The sequence below is a fragment of the Canis lupus genome, chromosome 10 (assembly GCF_003254725.2).
Source record: "Canis lupus dingo isolate Sandy chromosome 10, ASM325472v2, whole genome shotgun sequence".
NCBI classification, from domain to species: Eukaryota; Metazoa; Chordata; class Mammalia; order Carnivora; family Canidae; genus Canis; species Canis lupus.
This window is the reverse complement of record NC_064252.1, coordinates 50,595,712-50,612,874: the sequence shown is the minus strand read 5'-3', so window position 1 is coordinate 50,612,874 and position 17,163 is coordinate 50,595,712.

Here is a 17,163-nt window from a genome sequence, read left to right as displayed (position 1 = left end):
GACAGTGTTGTGGTTTCTGGGCATGGTGAGGCCATTGCTATGACCATGGCCACAGCAGGCTTTCGGGTGAGGGAAAAACCCAGGAGAAAGAGGAATTGCCACAGAAAATGGAATGATCATGGACTAACAATATCTGAGTGATTATGCTAGTTGTGCCCCATCTGTCTGCACACTTTTCACATCAGCAGATTTCTCTATGGTTCTACTTTTCCAATTGGGAACACGTCCCAGTCCTGAGATAGTCACCTGCCAGAATTCTGTGAGTATGCTACCCAAATCCTCCTAGAATCCAGTGTCTTTGCTCTTTGCACTCAGGGTGTGCTGCAAGGAGGTTGAGATTCTCTGAAGTCGGTGTATTACTAAAACTAGACTTACAATTATGGAATCATAATTTCATTTTTGGGGTGCCTGGGTGGCTCAGCCTATTAACTGACTGCCTCTCGATCTCACCTCAGATCTTGATCTCAGTGTTGTGAGTTCAAACCCCTCACTGGGCTCCAGGCTGGGTGAGAAGCCTACTTAAAAATAAATACATAAGGGATCCCTGGGTGGCGCAGCGGTTTGGCGCCTGCCTTTGGCCCAGGGCGCGATCCTGGAGACCCGGGATCGAATCCCACGTCGGGCTCCCGGTGCATGGAGCCTGCTTCTCTCTCTGCCTCTCTCTCTCTCCATGTCTATCATAAATAAATAAATCTTAAAAATAAATAAATAAATAAATAAAAAATAAATAAATACATAAAAATACTAAATAATAATAATAATTTCCTTTCTACTTCTACTAAAAATTATACGTGTGTCCTGCTAGGGGAGAAAACCAGCTGCAAAAGGCAGTCAAAAACATTTGATGGGATCCCTGGGTGGCGCAGCGGTTTGGTGCCTGCCTTTGGCCCAGGGCTCGATCCTGGAGACCCGGGATCGAATCCCACGTCGGGCTCCCGGTGCATGAAGCCTGCTTCTCCCTCTGCCTGTGTCTCTGCCTCTCTCTCTCTCTCTGTGACTATCATAAATAAATTTAAAAAATAAAATCTTAAAAAAAAAAACATTTGCACAATGACCAATCTTTTTATTTTATTTTTTAATTTTTGTTTTTGAGAGAGAGAGAGCATGTGCACTTGGATGGGGGTGGTGGTGGAGAGGAAGAGAGGGACAGGGAGAAAGAGAATCCTAGGTAGGCTCTGCACCCAGCATGGAACCCAACACAGAGCTCAACCTCATGACTCAAAGATCATGACCTGAAACCAAGACTTGGATGCTTAACTGACTGAGCCATCCAGGCACCCCAATAACCAACCAACCTTTTTAAAAGACACACATTTTTTTAAAATTTTTATTTATTTATGATAGTCACAGAGAGAGAGAGAGAGAGGCAGAGACATAGGCAGATGGAGAAGCAGGCTCCATGCACCGGGAGCCCGACGTGGGATTCGATCCCGGGTCTCCAGGATCGCGCCCTGGGCCAAAAGCAGGCGCTAAACCGCTGTGCCACCCAGGGATCCCGACACACATATTTTTAAAAGGCAATTCCTGCAGAAATAATAATCATTTGGAACATTTACTACAGAGCAGCCAGTGTTTGCTGGAATAACTCACAGATCCAGAGGAAGCAATGATGGATAAAACCACCAGAACAGAATGGGTACTTTCTATCCCAAATCCCAGAGCATGGACTAGTCCCATGAATCCCAGTCACTTAGAACTAATTTCCTGGCTGACTCGTAGAAGCTTTCAGCATTCAGGAATCCAAAGGTGAGTCACAGTTGATGATTTGAAGAGGTAGGGATAGATTCTGACAGAGAACAGAAGCTAGTGTGTGAAAGAGGCTGCAAACAGGAACTAGCTCCTTCACTGAATCAAGAAGGAGGAAGGGAGGAAGCTGGGACAATGAACCAAGAAGTGAAGCTGGATGCCCTAAGAACTCTTAGTCTGCTCTAGAGTGGAGCCTCCTGCCCACATCTATAGCTTCTGTTCCCGCCACTGAATCTTAAGCTCTAAGGACTAAACAGCTTACAATTCTGTCCCATATCCAGCTGTGCCTGGCTTCTGTGTGTTTGCGCAAGCTGTTCCTGCCACTTGGAATGCCTTCCATCTTCCATTTTTCTTCAGCTGGCTGATTCCGACCTGCCCCAGAAGACAAGCAGTCTCTCCTCCAGAAGACCACCCCTGACCCTTAGCCCATGCTTTGTTTCTACTCCTCCAATCCCCAGGGACAGGTCTCTCATCAAATTATTGCATTACAGTTGTCTGCTGGTGGATGGGTCATGTCCCATGGATGGATGAGTGCACACACAGACCAGAATGTCCTCATCTTTGTATCCCAGTGCCTGGCACATATTAGGCACTCAACATAAGTTGGCTGAATTAATGTTGATGGAAAGAGAAGGAATGAAGTGGACAACAACATGGCAGGACCAACTTTTTTCAGATGAGATGTAGCAAGTCTGAAAGTCACAATTCTGTCCCAGGGTTAGAGGGTCAGGCTTGGTGTTCCTGCTGTGGTTGTGCTTCTAAATGAAGGAGACAAGGTCACCAAATAAAAACAATGTAATACTAAAGCCACTTTGTCTCATATCTTCAAGCAAATAGAGCCCTTATGCTAGAAGGGACCTTCCTGTGGATCTCACTCAGGCTCAGGCTGTGTCATTCAGCAAGTGGGAAAGGTGGGACCCAGGTGACTGAGGGGACTTGTCCTGGTCCCATGGGAAGTCAGTGACATCAGAGAGGAAAAATTCTCTTTCCTCTGCTCATCTCAGGTTCATTGGCTGCAGCCTTATAAATGAGACTGACAAAAATATACTAACAAGAGAAAAACAGTTTATTAACACATGCGATCTCACACTATGTGTGAGAAACCTCAGTGATGAGTAACTCAAAGGGGTGGTTAGAAGTTGGACTTAGCATCTTAACAAAAGAAAAATATATTTGTAGTGAAATGGTAAGATAAAGGATTTTGAGCTACTAGGGATGGCAAATTTGGGGAAGGTAAAAATATGGGGGAACTAATGGAACAAAAGGACTAACTAGTAAAATTTACTTTTATTTTATTTACTTATTTATTTAAAGATTTTTAAAAATCTATTTATTCATGAGACACACACACAGAGAGGCAGAGACTGAGGCAGAGGGAGAAGCAGGCTCCATGCAGGGAGCCCGATGCCGGACTCGATCCCGGGACTCCAGGATCATGCCCAGATCCAAAGGCAGATGCCCAGAGCCAAAGGCTGAGCCACCCAGGCGTCCCCAGTTCAAAATAATCCTTGTGTCACAATGGCATATTTTGGGATGGCATATTTTGTTACCTTTTATTTTTTTAAAAAAGATCTATTTATTTATTTTAGAGAGAAAAAGAGAAAGAATGGGGAGCGGAGCAGAGGGAAAGGGAGAAGGAGAAAAGCAGATTCCCTGCTGAGTGTGGAACCCACACGGGTCTGATCCCATGACCTGGAGATCATGATCTGAGCCAAAATCAAAAGTCAGATACCTAACCGATTGAGCCACTCAGGCACCCTTCTACTATCTTTCAGTAGTAATACTGGGACTAAGTCACAAGTCTCCTGATTTCCCACAGTTCTATCCTGTGGCCCTGTATCGTAGATTTCCAGGAGCATGAAATGAGTAACCACTATACGTGGACCAAAGGTGTCCATCCCATGAAGAAGCATCAGAAGAGAGGAGTTGCCATTCAGAAGTTAACTCTCTCCAGATAGCTGGGAGGGATGACAGCACAGGGAGCTGTCACTTCTCAGGAACTGTGTGGGAAGGCACATGATAGAGTAGGTCACACTGTCCAATAAAATACAACACAAGCTGTGTGTGATTAAAAATTTTCTAGTAGATACATTTTTAAAAAGTAAAAAGATACAAGAGAGTTTATTTTCAATAATATACTTAGCTCAATATATCCAAAATATCATTTCAACATGTGGTTGATGTAAAAAAAATTACTGAAGAGATATTTTGGTTTATTTTTCTAGTGAGTCTTTGAAATCGGATGTGTATTTTCTATATGGAGCACATCTAAACTTGGATTAGCCATGTTTCAAGTGTTCAGTAGCCACAGATGGGGGGTAGCTACCATATTGGACAGCAGAGGAACAGCAAGAGGCCACCACCATCCTACCCAGTAATATCAATACCACTGGCCTGATATAGTATCTGAAACTGCATCATGAGCTACTCTTATGGCTAGAAGCATCATCTTCAGAAGGCCCCAGATACCTGCAGATGTATCACCTAGAAAGGTTAAAACATCAACCCAATAGACTATGCTATTAGCATGCCACCCACTTGGAGCCATAATGACTTAGAGGCAGATAAAGGGCTGCTATGATTTTTGTTGCTCTACCCTCAGTTATCTAGGAAGGACTAGGTTCTTAACTGAAATGCTTTCCTTTTAAATTCTCTAAATCCAGTGGGCTGCTATGAAAGCTCCATGATGCTCCTGGTTCAGTAAAATTGTCTCCTGCCCTCTTAAGCAGGTCACCTGAGCAGTCTTGGATTGTGGGCCAAGACCTGTGAATTACAGTGGCCTAGCCCGCACCTTCTTTCCGGACCCATTCCTAATTGGTCCCCACATCTTATCCCATCACCAGCCTCTGGGGTCCTATTCCTATAGGATTTTGCCATTAAATCCCCAAAATTGGGGTCCAAGCCAGTGTGAGTTACCTGAGCAGGACAAACTTAAACTAGAAATCACAATTCAAGAGGAAGATATTAGAAAGCTGCTTCTTGAAAAGGTTCAGCTGCTAGAAGCAGCCTCGTTTTCTCATTCATCTTTCTCTATCCCAAAAAGTAGGTTATCAAAGTTGTAAGAACTTACATTGTTTCCAAGGGATACAGTAAAGCTATTTCTGTATTGAATGAGTGGAAAATGCCTCTGTAAACATTTTAATTTTTCTTAAATTAGCACTTGTGTAAAAACAAAAAACAAAAACCAAAAAAACCCAAAGGATTTCCCAGAGCCAGCAGTTCCAAAGTTTTAGGGTAGATCAGTATAATTTTAAAATAAAACAAAATAACAGAAAAAGAAACAAACAGGGCATCTGGGTGGCTCACTTGGTTAAGTGTCTGCCTTCTGCTCAGGTCATTAACCCCAGGGTCCTGGGATTGAACCCCAGGTCTGGCTCCCTGCTCTGTGAGGTGCCTTCTTTCTCTCCCGCTGCCCTCCAACTCTTTCTCACTCTTTCTTGAATAAATCAATAAATAAAATCTTAAAACAAACAAACAAAAAAGAAACAAAATCTTTAGGTGACCAAAGGCACTTTTGTTTGTTTAAGATTTTATTTATTTGATAGAGAACATAAGCAGACAGAACGGAGGCAGAGGGAGAGGGAGAAGCAGGCTCCCTGCTGAGCAGAGAGCCCCATGTGAGGCTCAGTCTGAGATCATGACTTGAGCTGAAGGCAGACATTTAACCAACTGAGCCACCCCGGGGCCCCTGTCCAAAGGCATGTTGAGAAAACATTCCAGGGGATCCCTGGTGGCTCAGCGGTTTGGCGCCTGCTTTTGGCCCAGGGCGTGATCCTGAAGTCCAGGGATCGAGTCCCGTGTCGGGCTCCCGGCATGGAGCTGGCTTCTCCCTCCTCCTGTGTCTCTGCCTCTCTCTCTGTCTATCATGAATTAATCAATCAATCAATCAATCTTTAAAAAAAGAGAAAATGTTCCAAAACTTGGAACTAAGAAAAAAGGATCATTATTACCTTTCTTTCCCTTTAGAATAATGCTAGCTAAATGTAGGATATTAACCACTTTTGTATCTAAATTAGCAAACTCTTGCAAACATTCTTTCTCTTTGCCACTCTAAAGACTTCACTCTCTCCAATTCTCTCTGAACTAGCCTTATCATCTTGCTGGTTGCCTGATAATGAGTTAAATAAATATTTGACATTTGCTCATTTTTTTATTTGCACGAGATTAATGTTTCTAACTTTTTTAGAAAATGATTTTATTTATTTATTCATGAGAGAGAAAGAGACAGGCAGAGACACAGGCAGAGGGAGAAGCAGGCTCCTTAAGGGGAGCCTGATGTGGGGCTCAATCCCAGGACCCTGGGACCATGCCCTGAGCTGAAGACAGATGCTCAAACACTGGGCCACCCAGGCATCCCTGTTTTTAACTTTTTGAAAATTATACTTTCTCAGTGAGATTGGCAAATTTGGGATGCCTTTGGCTCAGGGCGTGATCCTGGAGTCTCAGGATCGAGTCCTACATCGGGCTTCCGGTGTGGAGCCTGCTTCTCCCTCTGCCTGTGTCTCTACCTCTCTCTCTCTCACTCTCTCTCTCTCTCTCTCTGTTTCTCTCATGATTAAATAAATAAAATCCTTAAAAAAGAGAGAGAGATTACCAAATTTTATGTCGAGTAAAATTTATACCATATACATAAAAATTTATACCATCAACTATGTCCATAAAAGCAAAAATACTTAATAGAAAAAAGCAGGAAAACTACAATGAGATGGGTTGTAGACCGTATTTAAATGGGCAGCATCCAGGTTGTTGGTTCCCTGAAAGGTAGCTAATGAATGCAGAAAAACGTTCAGGCACTTACTTTTTAAAAACTGCTTTGTTGAGGTATAATGGACATATACAATAAATTGAATATATTTAAAGTGTTCAAAAAAATAAAGTGTTCAGATTGATAAGCTTCTTACATAAACAATCCTGAAGCCATTGATTGGGTTCCATATACAGTTAGGCATATTCAATATTTTAAGTTGAAGGAGTTTTCAAAAATGGCACCTCTTTCCCCTGAAATGGGTCACAAACCCTCATGCGAGGAGTGCCCTCCTTATCCTGGAGGAGGAGCGTACTTGTCTCTGAAGACAGAGTGATGCCAAGAAAAATCCTAACTCATTAAGTTTCTCCCAGTTTACTACACTTATTAGCTCACTCTCTCTGATCAGTTACTAAATTCTTCTATGAATGCCCACTTTCCCTCCAACCCTACATAAAAATCCTCAGGTCTGTTTCTTTGGGTCCTCATTTCCTTATGAAGGCTTCTGCGTCACATAAAATTTCTATTAAATAAATTTGTATGCTTTTTTCCTAATAATCTGTCTTTGTCGGAGACGCTTTCAGACCCACCCAAGGACCCTACAAATATTCAAAGAAAACTTTTTCCTCCCCTACACCATCATCATAATCAACAAACACATACATTACTTTGTACATTTTATAAGCAACAGAACTTGCAAAAGAGAGTGGTCACTTATTCTGGGGGGAACCACGTAAAAGGTGGATGGTGAGAGGTCTGAGAAGGAAGACAATCTTTAATGAGCACCTCCATTCTTTAATGAGCACCTACTGTTTACAAGGCCCTGAGCAAAATCTAGGCAGAAGGCTGTGCCTTCTGAGTTCTAAAACTTGGAACTAAGTTCCTGAGTGCAGATTGGCTCAGGACTCACCCAGCAAAAGTCCCACCCTTGGACCTCCCACCAATGCCCTCTCCTCCTTCCACAGTTTGAGAGGATCAGATATGGTATAGCTGAGACCTTCTGGGTATCAGTGGTGCTGGAGGATGAAAAACTTCTGTTGGGATTACCCCTTTCCTAATAAAGACAATACTTAAATCTCAGAAACAAGATGGAGATGGTATGCTTGTCCAGAAAAGCTGTCCCCAAAGACAGCTTCCCCACTCCTGAGCTGCTTTTTATTTCTAATAAAAATAGAGGCAGCAGTTACTGGACACATTAACTTCCCTAACAGATTGTGTTTGATCCTAAGGCTGGGCCTTTGCTGCCCTACTCCAGAAGCTGTCATGCTGGCGCTGGCATGGATGCTTAGGAGGGCCGGCTGTGAGTGGGCAAGCCTGGGAAGAAGTCAGGAGGATGCCCAGAGTCATGCAGGGCAGGATGGAGAACCCAGTGTCCTCTCCTGAACCAGCTAGGGAAGGAGGGAGAAGAGAGGGGGAGGAATGAGGGAATGATTTCTGTGGGATGATAGTTTCAATGGAAGCTGAGCAATGCACAAGATTTTGCTGGATTGGCACTACCTTCCTTTTGAGAGACTGTTTCAGTTTCTCTCTCTTGAGCATATAAAGTGTTCAGAGAGAACTATTGGTACGGCCACACCATCAGACCTCAACGAGGAGGGTTACCAGTAGGTGAAGACAACAGAGTGAGAACCCTGGAGCTGTGACAATGGGGGTGGGAGGAGAGTGTGGGACATCCTGGGAGCCAGCGGTGGCCTATAATAACTAGGCAACATGAGGGGAGGCGGGCAGTCCTGGAAGGCTGGAATTTCAGGCAATCCACGTGGATCTGGTGTTAAAATATATATTTGAAACCCATATAAAGCCAAGAAGATGACTGTGAAGGGATCTAGAATATGTCATTGTAAGTTTTTTTTTTTAAGATTGTATTTATTTATTCATGAGAGACACACAGAGAGAGGCAGAGACATAGGCAGAGGGAGAAGCAGGCTCCCTGCAGGGAGCTTGATGTGGCGCTCGATCCTAGGACCCTGGGATTATGACCTGAGCCAAAGGAAGATGCTCAACCACTGAGCCACCTAGGGGGTCCCTATTTTTAAATTTTTTAAAAGATATTACTTTTAAGTAATCTCCACACCCAACACGGGGCTTAAGCCCACAACCCCCAAATCAAGAGTTGCATGCTATATCAACTGAGCCATCCAGGCACTCCTAAAGATTAAGTTTTAAACATAATATACCATTGTTTGCCTTTGCCAATTACTATTAATTAAGGGCTCATATTCTGTAAAGTTGCATGTTAATCTGAAGATTTGCATCCAGTACAGTATATGATTTTCATATGGGAGAAAAGATAACCCCAGTGGTTACCATTTAGTGTCCCATGGGACATTAACAGATTTTTATATATAATGAAGCAATCTTATTCTAACATTTCTTTTTTTTTTTTTTTTGAAGATTTTATTTATTTATTCATGAGGACACACAGAGAAAGAGAGGTAGAGGCATAGGCAGAGGGAGAAGCAGGCTCTATGCTGGGAGCCTGATGTGGGACTCCATCCAGGGACTTCAGGATCATGTCCTGAGCCTAAGGCAGACACTTAACTGCTGAGCCACCCAGGTGTCCCTCTAACATTTCTTTATTGTCTATAAATACCCAACTTCATATTCTGAGATAACCATAGATTCACATGCAACTGTAAGAAGTAATTGAGATTCCACACATTCTTTACCCAGTTTCCCCCAATGGCAACATCTTGCAAAACTAGAGTGCCCTATGGTAACCAGGACATGGACATTGATGCAGTCAAGATGCAGAACAAGTCCATCAGTACAAAAATCCCTCATCTTGCTTTTTTGTAGCCATACTGACTGCCCTCCTCTTTCTACCTGCCCTGACCTCTAGAATGTTCTTTGAATCAGCCTTACCACTCTCACTTCTTCCTTCATTAACTACCCCATCATTGACCTGCAGACTCTAGCTTGACTTCTTTGGAGAACTCGACTTAGCCTGACTTCCCCTGGCAGGGACCACTGCTCTTACACTGCCCACCATTCAGATGGCACTCATCAGATGAAATGCTTGTCAGCTCTCCTCCCTTCAACACGCATGGTTCCAGAGTGAGATTTCTCTTCTGTGGCTTTTCACAAACTGCCTTTTATTGCATTTTTCAGGGGCTAGCTTCCTAGTGGGCTGAGCTGGAGTCTGTCCATCTCTGCTCCTCCCCAGCACCAAGGCCTTGTTTGGGGAGGGCTTCACACAAAGAAATACTAATTTCTTTCATAGACTTTCTGGAACATGGAAGTGGGAAATCTTTGTGAAGTACCCAGTGACCTCAAAATACACACAGGAGACTGCCAGCCTGGAGCTGGCACAGGACCTGCCCATGATCCAGATTACTGGTTCTAGAGACACAATCTGCCTGTGGACACAAGCTTCCCATCGCAGAAGGAAGGTTTCCAGGTGATCACCCAGATTGCACCTCTTCCTTGGTGTTTCTCCCACTCAGTCCATGGTAAGTCAAAGTCACCTCCCAGGTGAGGCCATTGAGGAGCAGATAAACTATGTGGAAGCTAAAAGTGGAGAGCATGAAGAAGGTTCCCTAGGAGGGGGCAAGGAAAGTAAAGTCCTATCTCCTCAGGCCAGGCCACAGGTGGCTTTCTCATTGCATGTTTTCTAGTCCCCAAGTGCCTGTGAGATTGACAGCCCCCCACACTCACCATGTGGAGTGGGTATCTGTCTCATGAGATCAGACACATCTAATAGACCTCACCTGTCCAGAATGCAGTTATAAGTGTCTAGAAGAATTTCCCTGACTGTTCCAAATGCATGGACCTAAGACGACTAATGTTAGAGGCAGCAGGCACGGCAGATCGTGGTTCAGCACCATTCCATGCCTGTTTGCAGCCCTGGCTGCTCCTGAGGAGACTCCACCTGGAATTCTGAACAGAAAGGCAGGAGAGAGAAAATGACAGGCAAAGGTAACCAACCCCCTGGAGATGGTCAGAGAGCAAAGAGAAGCATCTGCTTTGAGACTGCTTAAAATCAGTTGCAATTTTCCAGAGCTGCTGAACTCAGGGCTGGGTGAATAGAGACTGTCCCTCTTATGTCTTGAAACTGATGTGATTTGTTCTAGGAGTGGACGTTCAAATATAATTACACATCTTTGGTCTTATAGGGAAGTAAAATTTCCCACAGAATGTGTCTCTTTGACATGTGGAATATTTTAGGCTGATCATTTTTAAAAAAATATTTATTTATTTAAGAGAGAGAGAATGTATACACATGGAAGGAGGGGCAGAGAGAGAGAGGGAAAAAAAAATCCCCTAGCAGACTCCCCGCTGAGTGCAGAGCCTGATGCAGGGTGCTCACATCTGAGGACCAGTCCCCTAACCAAGTGAGCCACCCAGGTGCCCTTAGGTTGATTATTTTTAAGAAACCGAAGGCTCAGGAGGAAACTCTGACCTTCCCCCTAACTGCCTACAAGAATCTAGATGGAGAACCTGCTCCAGGAAGGGAGCTCTCCCATAGATAATGACAGTATATGAATTGGGGTGGTAGCCAGCGGGGAACCCAGCAAAGTCTGTTTGTTACAGTTCCTCTCCAAGTCCCACTATTTCTGGATGGCACAGCAAACATTAGTTTACTAGACATTTCTTTTTCATCTTCTGTGAATTGTCTTCCTTCCTTTTCAAGATCCAGATCCCCATCCCCTCCTCCTTAGCTCTGGATGGCAGACGAGCCTCTGTTGCCTGACTGCCTGTGGGCCTCATATCCTTAAAGAACCCCAGTATGCATGTAATTAAGTTTGATTTTTTTTCCTGTTAATCCAACTCATGTCAGTTTAATTCTTAGACCAGCCAAAAGAACCTTGAAGGGTAAAGGAAAATTGTATTCCCCAATAATCTCCCTGATTTTTCAAATCTATCTTCCCAGTTCTCACTTGCCCTCACTAGTTGAAAATCCATTATTCTCCTCTAGAAGCTTCTGACTCAAATTCTTACAAGTGGTGATTAGCATTGCTGTTGAAGGTAGTCCTGTGGAGACCACCAGACGTTGCCTCCTGCTGCAGGCTCACGTCTTTTGGTACCTACACCCTACCTCCCGAATTGATTTCTGCATTACAGAATCTTCCATAATGATCTCTTCGTTGTTCCCAAATTGCCATCAACATGCCTGGGGCCAGGGGGTCTTCCAGGCTCTGTCAACACCTCACAGAGGCCTTGGTGTCTTTTGCTGCCAGGAAACCTTGGTCTGGCAGCTATGTTCATTTTTTTTTTTTTAATTTTTTTTTTTTTTATTTATTTATGATAGTTACAGAGAGAGAGAGAGAGGCAGAGACACAGGCAGAGGGAGAAGCAGGCTCCATGCACCAGGAGCCTGATGTGGGATTCGATCCCGGGTCTCCAGGATCGCGCCCTGGGCCAAAGGCAGGCGCCAAACCGCTGCGCCACCCAGGGATCCCTGGCAGCTATGTTCAGAAGCTACATCAGACAGTAGGATTTAGGGTACCACTATCTTCCATTTCAGAATGCCCTTAGACTCCTTCTGCAAAGGAGAAGGCTTTACCACCAGCCTCTGTATATAAAGGAGAGGGCAGCCAATCTTGCGTAGTACAAGAAGGGCCTACAAGCCTTACTTTTCTATAACAAAGGGAGCCCCTCAAGCAACTTCCCAGAACAAAAAAAGACTAGTTCCAAGGTAGCTCAATGCCCCCACACAGAGAAGAGGTTGGAATCACTTTTTTAAATGAACTTTCACATTTTGAGATAGTTCCAACGTATAGCTGTAAGAAATGATATGGACAGATCCCATGAGAAATCCCAGTACCCAACACCCAGTGTCCTCCAGTAGTAACATCTTATAAAACGAGGGTATATCACAAATAGGATATTGACACTAATACAGTCAAAATGCAGAATAATTACACCACAACAGGGACCCCTCTTGTTACTCTTTTACAGCCACACCCACACTCTTGTCTTCCCACAACCACTAATCTCTATTAGTTTGTCACTTTGAGAATGCCATATAAGTGATTATAGTACGTAACTTTTGGGGATTTTTTTTTTTAATTTTTATTTATTTATGATAGTCACAGAGAGAGAGAGAGAGGCAGAGACACAGGCAGAGGGAGAAGCAGGCTCCATGCACCGGGAGCCCAACGTGGGATTCGATCCCGGGTCTCCAGGATCGCGCCCTGGGCCAAAGGCAGGCGCTAAACTGCTGCGCCACCCAGGGATCCCCGGGATTTTTTTTTTTTTCATTCAGCATAATCCCCTGGAGATTCATGTAATTTGCTGTGTCAACACTTCATTCCTATTTCTCACAGAGTATGATATTCCAGGGCATGGATACACCAGTTTATTTAACCATTCACATCTTATAGATCATCTAAATTCTGTACAGTTTTTGGGTACTACAAATAAAGCTGCTATAAAAATAGTACGGGGGGGATCCCTGGGTGGCTCAGTGGTTTAGCGCCTGCCTTTGGCCCAGGGCATGATCCCGGAGTCCCGGGATCGAGTCCCACATCGGGCTCCCTGCATGGAGCCTGCTTCTCCCTCTGCCTATGTCTCTACCTCTCTCTCTCTCTGTGTCTCTCATGAATAAATAAATAAATAAATAAATTAATTAATTAATTAAAAAAATAGTACAGGGTTTTCTGTAAACATAAGTTTCCACTTCTTTGAAATAAATGCCCAAGAGAACAAGTGCTAGGTTATATGGTATTGCATACTTAATTTTTTAAGAAACTGCTGAACTGCTTTCTCAGACTGATGGTACCATTCTAACTGCCCCCAAGCAATGTATCTGTGATCTGGTTTTTTCCTCATCTTCTCTAGCATTTGCTGTTACTGCTGTTTTCATATTGGCTCTTCTGATAGATGAGCATGCTATCTCCCTGTAGTTTCAGGTTGCGAGTCCCTAATGACTAACAAGGTTGAACTTCTCATATGTGTTTGCTGTCCACACTCTAGTGAAATATCTCTTCATGCTTTTTGCTCATTTCCTAATTGGACTGTGTATTTTTTTAAAACTGAGTTTTAAGAGTTCTTTATACATTCTAGAAACTAGTTTAGAACTAGTCCATTCTAGTTGGGCATGTGGTTTGCAAATATTTTCTGTCACCTGTCTTTTCATCCTCTTGACAAGGTCTTTTTTTTTTTTTAATTTTTATTTATTTATGATAGTCACAGAGAGAGAGAGAGAGAGAGAGAGAGAGGCAGAGACACAGGCAGAGGGAGAAGCAGGCTCCATGCAAGGAGCCCGATGCAGGACTCAATCCCGGAACTCTGGGATCTCGCCCTGGGCCAAAGGCAGGCGCTAAACCGCTGAGCCACCCAGGGATCCCCTATGATTTTTTTTTTTTTCTTTTACAAATCATGCTTTTAGTGTCAAGTCTAAGAACTCTGTTTGGCCCTAGATACAAATTTTATAGTTTTACTTTGTAAACTGGAGTCCTTGATCCTACAGAGGCCAAGGACAGATCACCCCAAAATGTATCACTTTAGCATATGGGTTATTTTAAAATTCCTTAAGAAATAGGCAGTGTGAGAAGAATGTTCTGATCCCCATCCCACCTTGTCTCCAGGAAGCAGGAAATAAATCTCCCATGTGAAAAGTACCCTCCCTGTACCAGGAATAGAGAGACATCCCTATAACGAGAGATAAAGAATTGAGAGCCAAGGCTATATAAACAAATCTGGTTACTTTTCACTAATTTACTACCCCAGTGCAAATTCTGTTTAAAATTCCTTACTAACTGAAGCTCCTGAGCCTAAGTTTTCTTTGTCCTGTCAGTTCCCCCACAGACTTGTTTCTTTGTCTAAAATGTATAATAAAAGCTGTTTGCCTTGGTCATTTCTTTAGATCTCAATTTTATTATTGGGTCTCCATGCCCAAGTAACTAAATTGTTTTTTTCCCTGTTAATCTGACTCATGTCAATTTAATTCTTAGACCTGCTAGAAAACTCTTGAAGCGCAGAGGAGAATTTTTCTTCCTCAACAATCCATTTTGAACTAAAAATTTGTCTCCCAAGTCGTGGTGTTAACACTATTTAATTGGAAGTCCCCTCCCAGTCCCCGTACTCTGATCTAATTCTTTGTCCAGGAAATAAGAACCTTGTTACCTCAGCTTCTCTCTTGCTTGCTCGGGCAGCACTGCTGGTGGCAAATGGTGTGGCTGTGAGCTCCTAAGGCTGTGTCTTCTAGTATTTTTGGATCCCCCGGTACCCAGCTGACGTAAAGAACTAGCAAATGCACAAATGCATGACAGACATGGGCAGGGAATGCTGCTCAGGAGGACAGAACTTTAGAGGACCAGAGGTGGTAAATGGGGGCCCCACTAGAGGCCAGCTCCCCCACATCAGCTTTTATAGTGAGATCACCTCAGTTCTCAAGTTACCCTTTTAGATCCTTGCTTGGGGGGGGGTGGGGGGGTGGAGGGGGAGATTCCAGGCAGTTTCTTGAGCCTAGAGGAGCAATGCAAACAAGGAAAGTGCCTGCAATGTACTCCATTAAATACTAAGTTAATGAATGAGGGGAGGGGGAGGGGAGAAGAACCAAGAAGGGGTTTTTCTGAGCTTCTGGCACCCAGATCACCCCCAATGGTCCCTGCAAATTTTTTTATGCTACATGCACTGAATTATGTCCTCCCCCAAACTGATACACTGAAACCTTAACCCCCAGTGTGACTGTATTTGGAGACTAGGCCTTTCGGAGGTGATTAAGATTATACTTAAGGTTGGGACCCTAGTCTGATAGAATTGGTGGTCTTAGAAGAGGCCTCACTTCTTGCCCACACGCTAAGGAAAAGCCGTGTGAGGACATAGCAAGAAGGTGGCCATCTGCAAGCCAGGAAGAGAGCTCTCACCAGGAATGGAACTGGCTAACACCTTGATCTAGGACTTCCAGCCTCCAGAACTGGGAGAAAATAAATTCCTGTTGTTGAAGCCACCCAGTCCGTGGTATTTTCTTATGGCAGCCCGAGCTGACTAAGATAGATTTTGGTACACAGAGTGGGGTGCTGCTGTAACAAATATCTAAAAATGTGGAAGCAGCTTTGGAACAGGGTAATGAGTTTTCAGATGCATACGAGAAAAGCCTAGATTGTCCTAAAGGGACTATTGATAGCAATATGGGTGTGAAAGCCTGTGCCTGCCCGGCTCTTTGCACAAGTCTGCCTGTCTTGGCTGTGGCTTTCAGAGCTGCCTAAACACAGGACCAGCAACAGACCTGCCCAGCGGCATTCATCTGTAATCTCCTGTGCATAAGGGTGATGTCAGGATAGAAGGGCTGGGAAGCCTTTCCTGGAAGTAGACATTCCCAATGCCTCTATCCCTACCACTCTTGCAAGACAGCACCCACTTCCATCCACCCCAGGGTTCCTGAACCTCAGCCTTAAACTTCATGTTTTTTACATCTGTGTCCCACCTTCCACATTACCACTAAGTATACTTATTTTAATCAGCTCCACTTTTCCACTTGAAAATAGCTTTCTCTGGGTGCTGCGTAGCTCAGTCAGTTAAGATCTGCCTTTGGCTCAGGTCATGATCCCAGGGTCCTGGGATCAAGCCCCAGAATCAGGCTCCCTGCTTAGCTGTGAGTCTGCTACTCCCTCTCCCTCTGCCCATGCCCCCCCAATCAATCAATCAATCAATCAATCAATAATCTTTAAAAAAATAGCTTTCTCTATTACACAAAGTAAACTTTGTGTCCTTAACAATGACATTAAATGGAACACATGATTCTTAAGGAAGTAAACTCTACAAATATAAATACAATTCATTCATTTGAAGTATATTTATGGGAAAGTGTTAACTAACCCTGCTGTGCTCATCATTTTCCAATATTTTAGTGTATCAAATCTCATGCCGTACACCTTAAACTTATACAATATGTCAACTATGTTTCAATAAAGTTGACTTATACTTCATATATACAAAAGTGGGTGAGCATGTGTATATGTACACGTGTGTACATAGCCTACTCTGTGCCAAGCAGCGTGTTAGGTGCTGGCAATCTGTGAATGAGGCAAGTTCCCTGCAGGGCATATGGGTGCTTGCTGTGCTGTTCCTATTTTCTTTTTAATTTCTCCTCTTCTGGGGATCCCTGGGTGGCGTAGCGGTTTAGCGCCTGCCTTTGGCCCAGGGCATGATCCTGGAGACCGGGGATCAAATCCCACGTCGGGCTCCCGGTTCATGGAGCCTGCTTCTCCCTCTGCCTGTGTCTCTGCCTCTCTCTGTGTGTGTGTGACTATCATAAAAAAAAAAAATCTCCTCTTCTTACCTTACTAGAGTGCTGAGTAAAGAGAACGTTGAAACTATAATATATATATATATCTTTCAGCAAGATGTTTAACAAGTATCTCTGATATCAAGATGTCAAGGGAACATTTTGGATTTCAACACATTTGGACAGGGATGCGTGTGTGGCTCAGCGGTTGGGCACCTGTCTTTGGCCCAGGGCATGATCCTGGAGTCCCAGGATCAAGTCTCACATCGGGCTCCCTGCATGGAGCCTGCTTCTCTCTCTGCCTGTGTCTCTGCCCCGCCCCCCCCGCCCCCCTGTGTCTCTCATGAATAAATAAATAAAATCTTTTTTAAAAAATCAACTCATTTGGACAATTCATAATTACATAACTAATTATACCTGAAAACCGATGGATCCTATGGGCCTGGAGTAAAGTATCTTAGTGGTTGGCCTGTCCTTGACCCTTTTTGTTTGATATTTC